The sequence below is a fragment of the Marmota flaviventris genome, chromosome 16 (assembly GCF_047511675.1).
Source record: "Marmota flaviventris isolate mMarFla1 chromosome 16, mMarFla1.hap1, whole genome shotgun sequence".
Lineage (NCBI taxonomy): Eukaryota > Metazoa > Chordata > Mammalia > Rodentia > Sciuridae > Marmota > Marmota flaviventris.
This window is the reverse complement of record NC_092513.1, coordinates 44,327,159-44,340,060: the sequence shown is the minus strand read 5'-3', so window position 1 is coordinate 44,340,060 and position 12,902 is coordinate 44,327,159.

The window sequence follows — 12,902 nt, the reverse complement described above, 5'->3', positions numbered from 1 at the left end:
TTGTAAGCAAGTTTGGGTGGAGTATTTTTTTTTTTCTTTTTCATTTTCAACAGAAAAGAGTACTGATTGAGGGAGTATTTCTTGCTACCACTCACCTCCACTTGTCTGTCAGGGGGCCATTATGCAAAGTGGAAAACTGGCACATTATGGGTAATTGTAGAGTATGAGAAAGAATAAGGACAATCTCCCCAGCATAGATCACATTCTGCAGGAGTTGTTAGTTACCTATTTTGACATTTGTTCTTTTTATATTAAAATCCAGATCCATTTTTTTAAACTTTATTTTATTTATCTGTTTTTTTATGTGATGCTGAGGATCAAACCCCGAACCCAGTGCCTCACCCATGCTAGGCAAGCACTCTACCACTGAGGCAGCCTGAGCTCCCAGATCCATTTTTTTTTTGATCCATTAAAAAAAAAAAGACTATGTCACCTCCTCTGCAATTTGTATGGTCATGTGACTAAACTCTGGCCAATAGATTCAAATAGCTCCTTAAGGTAATTATTGGGAATTGAATCCAGGGCATTCTACCATTAAGCTATATCCCCACCCTTTTTGTTTTTTATTTCAAGACAGGTCTTGCTAAGTTGCTGAGAGTCTCTCTAAGTTGCCCAGGGCTGGCCTTGAACTTGTGATCCTCCTGCCTCAGCCTCCTTACTTGCTGGGATTACAGGTGTGTGCCACCATACCTGGCTTCCCCAGGTAATTTTCTGAAAAGTACCAAGCATGTACCCTTCACCTTCTTTCTTTGTCTTTTCCTTTATTGTGCTGCCTAAACTGTGGGTGTAATAGCCCAACCTCACACATTTTGTACCAAGTGGCCAAGACTCTGCTTAGAAATGTCAGAGCTGTGAGCTAAAAGGATCCAGTGTTCCTAGGACTTTAGAGAGAAAGACTTCTTCTAGCCCTAGATGACTCACACCTGAATTCTTAGTTTAGAAAGAAACAAGCCTCTATCTTGTTTTGTTATTTTGAAGTTTTGCTAGTATCAAGCCTCAGCCTAATTAAAACTTCCTAATGGCAGGTCTAAGAATATGTTTTACAAGAAATTAAATTGTTTTCTCAGTCTCTCTATGTCTATTTGTGCAACTGTTAATGAGTACAGTTAAAGCATGCAAAGCCCATGTGATGTTGATATACATTATATAAATAATTGTATCAATATTCAAGTTAAACTCAGTGCAAACCAAAATGATTGAATTCTGTATATATGCCAGGTGCCCCGCTAGGCCAAGGCAATTTGTCAATGATAAAGATGTAGATTTATTTTTTATTTTTATACATGATTAGTGCTTTATAGTTATACATAGTAGTTAGGGTACTCTTTCCTTTTTCAGAAAATTATTTCTTTTTGTAAATCTTTGTCCCCTTGAACTAATAACTCCCTATTTCCTTCCCTCCCCCTAGTTCCTGGCGACTACCTTTCTACTCTCTGCTTCTATGCATTTATTTTAGATTCCTCATTTAAGTGGTATCATGTAGTATTTGTCCTTGTGTCTGGTTTATTTCACTTAGAATAATGTCCTTTGGGTTCATCCATGCTGTCAAAGCTGGTAGGATTTCCTGTGTTTAAAAGTTTGATTAATATTCCATTGTGTGTATACACCGCATTTTCTTTCTCTATTCATCCGTTGAGGGATATTTAGGCATTCCCATATCTGAGCCATTGTGAATTATGCTTCAGCAAACATAGGGGTGAAGATATCTTTTTGAAATCTTGATTTCTATTTGCATATATTCCCAGGATTGGGAATTTGGGATCATCTGGCAGTTCTATTTTAAAATTTTTGAGGAACCACCATAGCGGATTTTTCGTTTAGTGTAATTTTACTTTATTTTTGTTTCTGTTGCTTGTATTTTAATTTGATATCCAAGAAATCATTACCAAAGTTATAGTGAAGAAAACTCTTCCTTACTTTTCTTTTTGGGAGTTTTATAATTTCAGGTCTTAATTTTAAGTCTTTAATTCATTTTAAGTTTATTTTTGTTTCTGGTGTGAGATAAAGTTCTAAGTGTCTAATTTCACACTTTTGCATGTGAATGTCCAGTTTTCCCAGCCCTCTCTGCTGCAGAGACCATTCATTCCCTATTGTGTATTTTCAGCCTTCTTGTTGTAGATCATTTGATTATACATGCATACGTTATTTTTGTACTCTTTATTCTGTTCCCTTGTTCTCTGTGATGTTTTTTTAATGCCAGTAACTTGCTGTTTTGATTACTGTAGCTTTGTAATATATTTTAAATCAGGAAGAATGGTGCAATCACTTTGTTCCTTGGGATAAAGGTATGAATTTCATAGATAAATTTAGTGTTGGTCACAAGTCAATTCAATGCCACGTTTGAAGATAAGATTTTAGAGCATTTTGGGGGAGGAATGAAAGTCAAGATGCCATGCATGTTGTAGCTTGAACAAATGTTGTTTGTGGTTGTATTGACGCTCTCTTTACTGTGGTTCAGATTCTGTGGTTGTTTAGCAGGGCTGAAATTTATAAACTACTTTGGAATCAATGGATTTAATTTTATTTGTCTTGCAGAAGACTTCTCATTGGTAGATGAATTTGAAAGAAAGCAAGTATTTTTTTTCTTGATTTTCAAAATTTTTTATTTTTTGGGAAGCTATTGATTCCTATATTTTAAATTTCTTTAATTAGTTCTGATTAGGTATATATGACAGCAGAATGTATTTTGACACATTGTACACAAATGGAGCACAACTCTTCATTCCTCTGGTTGTGCATGGTACAGTCACACCACTAATGTACTCATACATGTATATAGGCATGTATATAGGGGTAATAGTGTCTGTCTCATTCTACCGTCTTTCCCATCCCCATAGCCCCACCCCTTCCCTCACTCCCCTCTGCACAATCCAAAGTTCCTTCATTCTTCTCGCTTCTCCCACTCCCCCAACTATGGGTCAGCATTCGTTTATCAGAGAAAACATTCGTCCTTTGGTTTTGGGGGATTGGCTTATTTCACTTACCATGATATTCTCTAGTTCCATCCATTTACCTACAAATGCCATGATTTTATTCTTCTTTAAGGGAAAGCAAGTATTTTTTCAGCCTTACAATTTAATGAATGTTAGTAATCTATGAAGAATTTTTAAATACTTTTTATTGGTAATTTCTCAGTTGGCAAATTAGAACGTTCATTTTTATGTGAAAGAATATTGAAGTAGAAAAAAGAAACCAAGAAAGATCATGTGGCTGGTGATGGTAGGGACTGGTGGACACGGAGAATAGCACTCATCACCTTGAGCTGGGTGGATACCTATCCATGCGCACATTCATATTCCAGAGTGAGCGGTAGGTATCTGTTTGTTTGGTTGGTGAATGTTCTTTTCCAAATGTGTTGGAATTCTTGGAAGAAATAAGTGTTCTGTCAGGAGTGATGAATGCAGGGAAGTAAGAGGAAAAACAAGCTATGATAAATAATGTCATTTTGCCGTTGCCATGTAATAAATCACCCCAAAACTTAGTGGCTTAAAACCACAGCCATTCTCAGAGGTTTAAAACAACAGCATGTGATTCTGGAGGTTGCCAGTTTAGGCTGAGCTCAGCTGGACAGTTTTGGTCTCCTCTCCCTCATGTGTCTCTTGCAAACTCTCATCTGACTAGGTAGGCCTTCTAGAGTAGGAGGAGTACCTTAACTCTGCTCCACGTGGTCTCTCATCTTCTAGAAAGCTAGCATGAGCTTATTCCCAAGGCAGTAGAAATAGCAATTTCAAGAGGAATGGAAACACACGAGGCATCCTAAGGATCATTCTGATCTTCTGTTACTTCCAGTGCATGCCATGGACCCAAGCAAACTGCAAAGCGAGACCTTTGGATGGCGGACCTGCAAGGTCACAGGACATAGATACAAGAGAGGGAGCTGTGTGACCATTTCCCCATCAATCTACCATCATGAACAGTATCAGGAAGAGGGGCTTGATTTGTTCTTGAACTAGTGGGCAGAGAAGTAGGAAGAAAAATAAAAAAGGGGACACAAGGCAAGGGAGAAAGAAGGGCATCAAGGAGCAATGAGTGGTTAAAATGTGATACAAATAGCAATAGGGAACCCCAGAAAACCCTTAAGCAAGACAGAAATGTAGATGAAGCAGAGGACACGTATAAACATCCACAGAGTTATGGGCGACTTCTGGCTGAGGGCCTACCAGGATAAGTAGAGCGTTTGTATCTCTGGGTTTCTGAGTTAATGATGCCAGCAGTCTCTGGACCAGCCAAATTGTGGTGGATTTATTATTTACGTTACAACTCCATTTTAAAAATGAAAACATATGTCTACATTTTCAAGGCTTGGAAAATACCATTGAACATGCTTTAGAATTTTATATCTAGTAACAGGATGCAATTTCCCTATCAAATAAAATTGCTGTTTGTTTTCTGTACTCTATATTATTATGGAAATTTCACAGTTTATCAGCTGCAGTAAAGTCAACTGAAATGAGTAGTCCACTGATGTGAGCTATTTTCTTCCACCCACCGAATATTCTGCTTCCATTTCTGTTTATGTTAATATGGCTTTATGCCAACAATGTACTTTTTTGCTTGTATGTTTGATGCTATACAACTTGATACATGGGGAAAAGGCAATTATTTTTTTTTTAACTCTCTGATTGAAATGGCAGGGTACTAAGATAACTCAAGCAAGAGAACATCTTGGTGGGATTCTGCACCTTCTTCTCCTGCCTCTGTTGCTAAAGCACTGCTGAAACCAACAGATAGGGAGTTATTTAAGACCCAGTTAATTTTGCTGACTTTTTCAAAGTGAGCCTGAGTTTCTTTGTAGTGACCGTAAGAGTAATGGTGACTTATGGCGCAACTGGGCAATTTTGTGAGCAAACCCCTCTTCCAGGAGCAATTTAGAGATGACTTCTTCTCCTCCTTTTTTTTGTTTTTTAAATTTATTGTGCTGTGACAACAGCAAGCACCCAAATCCTGTTAGCAAATAATGTGATTTCGGAGCTTGGGTTCTGCACTAACAAAGTTACAGGGTGTGTGTCACCAGCTATGAGATGAAGTTAATAGTCACGTGCTCAGAAAAATATACAATGTTAGAGTCTGGTAGTTCCTATTTTCTCTAAAAGTGGGTTTCAAGTCTGGTGTCCATTTTCTCATTTTAATTTGTTGTCTCATGCTCAGCGGACTGTGGATTCTGAGCAGGAGGACAGGATTGGCTGGCAAAGCAAGGAAATATGTGGTGGGAGAGTCTTTCTCTGTTTGGGAGCCTGGAGAATGGTTATTTGACTTGTAGATTGTAGAGAAAAAAATTCAGAAAAATATCCATTTGTGTAATTACTATTTAAAGAACAAATGAATGTTTCTGGTAGCCTGTTTTCATTATAAAGCCAAGTCAATTAATCCTTATGGCTAACAGCACAACCTTTGAAGTTAGTTTCTCTCTCTCTGCAGTTGTATGACTGTGGGCAAATGTCTTCAACCTCAGCCACCCTCAGCCTAATAATAGCTCATAGATTGTGGCAAAAATCAAAGTAGATACTGCATTTGGTGCATAGTGCTTGGCATACAGTAGGTGCTCAGTATTGGTGTCACCCCATCACTGTTATCATTATCACTGTCGTCAGCAGCCTCATTTATTTATCCTGACATTCGGGACCAAAGTGCACTAATCTGACTTTATCCCTATTTGATGCTGGCTGGTTGGTGCTGGGTACATAGTAGGGCCTTAACAAATTCTTGAGAAATAAGGGAGTAAATGAACCCATCAGTTATATTGTAGTTACACTATTGTGTGTGTGTGTGTGTGTGTGTGTGTGTGTGTGTGTTTGTGTAGGGTGGGGTGGGGTGGGGTGGCCCCCTTAAAAGGAGGATCCAAGCCACCTAAGTTGATAATTGCTTTTCATAACATACAAATGATTGGTCACCGAGGACTTCTTTGCATCAAGGATTTATTTATGTGTTCTTTTGAAAAATCCTAAATGGAAACCCATAAAAAGTGGAGTGGCTTGAGGGCATCCAGACCCCCATTGGCTTATCTCCATCTTCTCTCCCAAGGCTGCCCTGCAGGTCTGCCTTCAGAATCCTAGCGCTCAGATGAGCTCAGGGTGAAAACAACCATCCTGAAGAATCATTAAAATTAATGCTTTTCCTGTTTGCTGTTTGACTATTTTAATAATGCTTTTTTAAAAAGATGGGGAAAAGGCAATGTTCAAGTTATCAACAGAATTTCAGGCAAAGTATACATCACACAATTCCAGAGATTTCAGCAGCCACAACCTGGTGACAATACACCCCGTTTTTCCAGGAAGAATCTAAGGAAACTCCAAAAATATGAAGGGCAGAAAGATTGCATTCAAATTTACCAAAGTCTCTGAGTTTCCACAGTCTGGTCTCTAATCACCCTCTTCCCCGAGACTTCCTGGGGTGTTATCTTCTTTCTAATTGGTGCAGTCTCCTTAGTGCCCCTAATTATACAATCTCCTCTTGCTTTTAGTGACCTCTCTCCTTTCCTTGTTTAAAACCAATACATCTTTCAAGTCTGAAGACAAATCCTCCCTCTTCTAGGATACAGTTTCCTACAACTCTCAGCCCTACTTAGATCCACACAGTGTAGCATTGAATTGTTTTGTGTTTGCTTTGTCTTCCTAAATAGGTCACATTCTCCTGGAGGGCACGGATTGTGCTGTAATCCCCCTTGTTTCTCACTTGGAGAGGCTCTAAGTGATAGATACATAGTAGGTGCTGATTAAATATTTGTTGATTGATTTCCTGCAAAGGGGTAGCTGGAAACTAAAGTTAAAGCATTAAACAAACCAAGGCAGTGATCTGAATCTCCCCTTGGGAAGATACTCCTAAGGGAATGGAAAAAAAATTCTTCAAAGAGCCTTGTCAGCTAATGTTCTGCTTTGAATGCCCCTCTAATGAGATACCATGTGGGGGTGGCGCAGGGCTGCAGGAACATTCTTTTGCTTTCCTTGGGGGCCTATCAAGCACCTTCCAGGGCACAAGGGCTCTGGGGTCCTGGGGCATCTGCGGAGGGTGTAAATCAAAGAAGGAAGTGAAATGTTTGTACATTTGGGTCCACATCCAAGTACAAGTAATGCACACATGAGAGAGAGAGGGAGAGGGAGAGATTGAGTAAGAGGGAGAGGTGACTGAGAAGCAGCCCTAACCCCTCTTCCTTCTCTTCTCACAGCTTTCTGGGTTTTAAAGCTTCTTTCCTGGGCCCAAACTGGGCAGGGTGCTCCTAAGCAATCTAAAAACAAAACTTTCAGAGATCCATGGAAAAGCTAAGGTGGGAGGCATCCCAGTAGGGGCAGGATTATGGATGCCGGAGGAGAAAAGCTACTTCTTCCCCTTCTCTGGAGAGACCAGTAATAGCAGATGGAGGTCTGTGGGAGCACACTCTGAAGTCTGATGATGGTGAGTGGCTGAGGTCACACCTGTGACCACGAAAGCCACTGCTGTGAGTTCACACACAAGCATATCTGATAGCACAGCAATCATAGTAGAATTAAGGAACAGTAGGGGCCATCACTGGAGAATTCGAGGCAAGGGCTGTCTTGCTTGAGATATTTGAACAAAAATCATTTAGTTCTCCAGCTAAGTGTATTTTTTAATATTTATTTTTTAGTTGTAGTTGGACACAATACCTTTATTTTATTTATTTATTTTCATGTGGTGCTAAGGATCAAACCCAGGGCCTTGCACGTGCTAGGCAAGTGCTCTACCGCTGAGCCACAACTCCAGCCTTTTCCAGCTAAATATTAAATAAGAGCAGAAAGACAAGGATTCCTAGGTCTATGGAAATCTCTAATATCTTCCAACAGAAATAGATGGGGATCACCAGGTGTGGTGGTACACACCAGTCATAGAGTGACTCCACAGGTTGAGGATTGTTTGTTCAAGGCCAATCTCAGCAACTTAGCTAGTCTCTGTCTCAAAATAAAAAATTAAAAGGCCTGGACATGTGGCTCAGTGATAAAGCACCCTTGGGTTAAACCCCCAGCACCAAAAAAAAAAAAAAGTGAATCAGTACACCCTCCAACAGAAAAAGACATCAACACTAGTCTTAGATGATGGTTAAAAAAAAAAAAAGGGCTGGAATTGTGGTTCAGTGGTAGAGCACTCCCCTAGCATGGGTGGGACCCAGGTTCGATTCTCAGCACCACATAAAAATAAAGGTATTGTGTTGTGTCCATCTACACCAAAAAATAAATATTAAAAAAAAAATAGTCATACGATTTGGCTTCCCATGACAGCAATTCTCAAACCAGGCTTCCCTAGTTTTGGTAAGGGTTACCTGGGAAGTAAATGCAGGTTTCTCATTAATAAGATGGAATGATCCCTGACACCAGTGTTATAGTGTTATAATCCCTGTCCCCCCTCTCCCACCTTTCGCAGCTCTGAGGATTGAAGCCAGGGCCTTGGGGCATGCGAGGCAAGTGCACTATCACTGAGTTCTACCCCCAACCCAATCCTTAAATGGAATTTTCATTCTCACTCTGGATTCAAAATATTTCCTTTTGTAAGAGTATTTTCAAAATAACTTTTTTTTTTCTGAAACTATAATGGAATGCGTGGAACAATTACACACACTTTTCATTTCTCCTCTTAGATCTTGGCCTTTATGTCTGTTTAAAATTTCTCAAGATGGTTTCCATGTCTCTTTCTGGGGAGCAGTCTTCATCTCTTTGGTGAGTGCCACCCGGGGTCTTTCTGGGTTGTGAAACCATCAATGTCCCCTAGGCCTGCCTGGGGGATTGTTGGTGATACTAAGAATGAGAAGCAGATGAGGAGAGGAGATCTTTGATGTAAAAAAGACCTAACCAGTGTTTGGATGGTTGGATATGCAATAAGGGGCCCACGTGTGCCTGGGGTTCCCAGAAGATGTTCAAAACAGAGAATGTTCCAGGCAGAGTACTGGCGTGGTTTCATCCATGCTTGGTAGTCTGGCAGTGGGTTTATTTTCTGGGTGTGGGGAGGCCTCCTTAGTGGAAGAAGCTCTCAGAGGTGACTTTTCCTCATTTCCTACACTGCGAAGGAAAAGAGCAGAGCAGAGTGGGTTGGAGATCAGAGCACGGTGCACACATGGGGGTGGTGTGTGTGTGTGTGTGTGTGTGTGTGTGTGGCAGGGTGGGGGGAGTTCGCAGTTACTCTCCTCTGTGATTTCTGGTGTTCACTAGCAACTCAGCCTCTCAACTGTGATCTGGGGGGGCCGCTGGACACTCCAAGATATTCTCAGAGGATTTGTGAAGCCCTTCTTATTTTCTGACTACTTAATCCTGTGAAGCTGAAATTTCTTCAAATACTCTAATTAAAAGAACATACTGCCACACGTTGAAGGCAGAAGCAGATTTGAGAAACTATCGGACTTGTATTAAGACAGACATTAAAGATACGTGCAAAAACATAAAGCAATGTTGCTCTGCTTGCTAATTATCTTGTTTTGGAAAATATATTTTTTTTAAAAAAATTTAAAAATGTCATTTGTGTTACTTATGTGTTATTTATGTTAGCATATAGTGGGTTTATTTTCCTCTTAAAATAAATGTATACTTGAATATTTTAAAATGTTATCAGTTTTAATTTCAAATATGGTCACTATAGATAGGTAGGATCCACATAAACAGAAGTTCTTTGGGGTTCTGGATAGGAAGGGTGCAAAGGGATCCTGAGACCAAGGAGTCTGAGAATTGCTGCTCTAGGTAAGAGGTTGAGTTGTTCAGCCATCGCTGGGAAGGAATCCCTAGAGAAGGTGGATCTGTTACAGGCACCTGCTAACTCTAGAATGATCTGCCCTTCTGCTCTGAGCCAGCAGCTTGATCCTGTCCTCCAGGTGAGGTGCAGCTGATCCCGGTCCAGGTAGAGCTGACTTCCTTTATTTCACATTACTGTTTGATCACACCTTACTCTTCCTTGTTGACTGGCAGAGAATAACACCACCTAACTCATGCCTTCTTCCTTCTCCTGATGTCTGGATGAGAGGCAGCAGGAACCAGGGAGAACCTGTGCTCCGTCCAAAGGTTTAATCAAGAAATAAAAGCAAAAAGCTCTGGTCCTGGTTTTCCTATTGGCTTCAGAATGAATATAATTAGAATAATTAATGGATGAACACATGTTTTGAAATGAGTAATTGTAGGTCATGCTGCCATGAAGTTATGAAGACAAAGGACTCCTTCAGATCTCTGTTCCTGGCCACTCGGCTTCTTAGGGCAGGACTGGGGCCTTCTTCCATTCATAAGCACGGCCACACAGAGGCTGCTGACCCTGGAATCAGCTTGGCTTTCCTCTGTAGGCAAGTGGGCTTAGAGTCCTTAAACCCAGAATCTGGCAGGCTTACCCACCCAGAAGAGGCATCTCCGAAAAAGCCAGGCCCCCTTGAGTAGAGCCATTCACTAGATGGCAGAGAGAGAGGAGCTGAGTCAGCATCTTCAAATTATTCTCCCTCAACACAATTCCCTGAACATATGTCAGCTGCCACATGGGTGTCTTGCTCTGTTCTTCCTGCACTTCCCCTTGGCCAGTCGTCCTCTGGGTGCCATGGTCCTAGCCTCAGCATCCTTGAAGTTGGGAGGGTGTCCCTCCTCCTCCCCACTAATGGCAATGATCCTTGGTCTTGCTCTTGGCATTTCACAGTGGCCTCCACTGAGACACAGAGAACAGGTTTTGTGAATCACAGTTGCTGAATCCTGAAGGGCAGCTCTCGGTGGCACACTGATGGAATTCTTCACTCACTCTGAATCACAATATGAAGGTGGATGATGTGAGAGATGATCACATCACTTGTGGTTCAAACTGTGACAATTTTGAGAGTGAATGGATGTTCTATGAGTAATGACACCAGATTAACAAGGGTACTACTGGGATTGACTTTCTGTTCTTCGTGCAGCATGCCTGTTGTGTTAAGAGTAGGGTTCAGGTGCCCTACCCTGAGTCTGACAGTTTCCTTCTTGTTTTGGGGAGGTGGGTACCTGGGATGGAACTCAAGGGCACTCACCCACTGAGCCACATCCCCAGCCCTATTTCGTATTTTATTTAGAGACAGAGTCTCACTGAGATGCTTACCACCTCGCTTTTGCTGAGGCTGGCTTTGAACTTGCAATCCACCTGCCTCAGCTTCCCAAACTGCTGAGATTACAGGCACTTGCCACCGCACCTGGCGACAGTTTCCTTCTTATTTTCTTCCAAGAAGACCTAGGAAGTTCTCATACAAATTTCAGTCCTGCTGAACTGGTCTGACGAAATAAAAATAGTGATTAACATCTGTATAGCATTAACCACACCTTAAGCACTCTTCTATGGAATTGACATTTGTTAATTTATGCAATCCTTGTAATCCCATGAGATTGATGGTCTCTTTTTATTCCCACTTTATAGAAGAAGAAACAGGAACACATGGGTTTAATAGCTCAGCTAAGGTTGCAGAGCCTATTAGCAGCAGAGCCAGGATTTGAACCAAAGAGCTGCCAGGGCTGGTGCCTGTGAGCATGACAGCATCCTTTTGGCACCTTGCAGCCTTATTGTTTAGTTCAGCCAACGCTTATTGAGAGCCTCCAATGTGCCTGGCCATGTGCTGGGTGCTGATGGTGCCAAGTGAATAGACACAGTGCCTGCTCTGGTTCAGTTCCCCAGCAGAGAGGGTCAGTCCGGCCTACCTTAGTACTAGGAAAGTAATCTACAGGGTCTCCTGTGGGGAGGGCCAGCCCTATCCTCTTGCAACATGCAAGTTAATGGTCAATTGCAAGTTATCTCATTTGGATGACCACCTCTGAGTTACCTGGGTTCTCAAGTCTCAGACTTCCTTCCTGTGGGCTGTCCTTTGAACCAATAATTAAAATCCTTCCATCAGCGGCAGAGGGCCCACAGCAATAAACACCATTTATGAGACTGCCAAGGAGTTATTCTCAATAGATAAGGAAGCTTAATCAATGTACTGGTGACTTTGTCTATTATTGTCAACATCCCAGGTTGCCACCACCATCTTGTTTTGGGGGTGCTCTGACTTTTCAGAAAGAAAGATGGGAGTGGATTCTCCAGTAACAAGCATTCTTTCCCCCATCTACTTCCTCAAGAAGTATGATATATGATGAAGTATGCAATTTCAACTGCACCAGTATGGTCTCCCCTAAGAATTGGTGTTGTCAAAACACAGGCATTGGAATACAACAGGGGAAGGCTTTAATCTTGGTGTGGTCCAAGGGCTGTTTGCTTTTTGTTTTTTGTCATGAGCATATTTGTGAGAAACAGAGTGTTATTGTCCAGCACATCAGGGCTCCGTTCAGGCCAAGGAAGTCTGATCAAGTGCATCTGCTCTGTGGAGGGGAGAGGGATGGCAGGTCCTCATGGGCAAAGAAGAGAGCAAATGGTTAACAGTGTTGAGCTTGCCCTTCAGGAGAGCCTTCCAACAGTGCAAAGGCATGGCAGGCCTGTGTGTTTAAAATTAGAAAAATGACAAAAACAAGCAAGGAAGCCTAGTGGCCTCACTGCCCCCTGCTCATGACATAGTTTTACCTGCCGCCGTGATGATGTGGCACTGGGTTTCGTACAAAGCACATGGACATACCTCTGCCCATCTGAGCTCCACACAGCCCTCTATTTTTTTATTTTTATGTGGTGCTGAGGATTCCACACAGCCCTCTGACTGCTTTATTTGAAAAACTCTGAAGGAAGTTAGGATGTTAAAAATGTGCTTCCAAAAACGGGCATTTCTCAAGTACGGTTTTTCCTAAATGAAAATGGGTCCAGTCTGTGGAAGCTGATTTGTCAGCAAAGCTAAAGGAGCACTGTATGCTGAGTGCCCATCTCAATGAGAGGTCTGTACGCTGAGCACTTTGTTGGGCTCAGGAATAGGCTGGTACTTTCCATGGCTCATTTCTACCATCATATGAAACTCACATGAGTTTCATATGATGGTAGAAATGATGGGGAGAGTA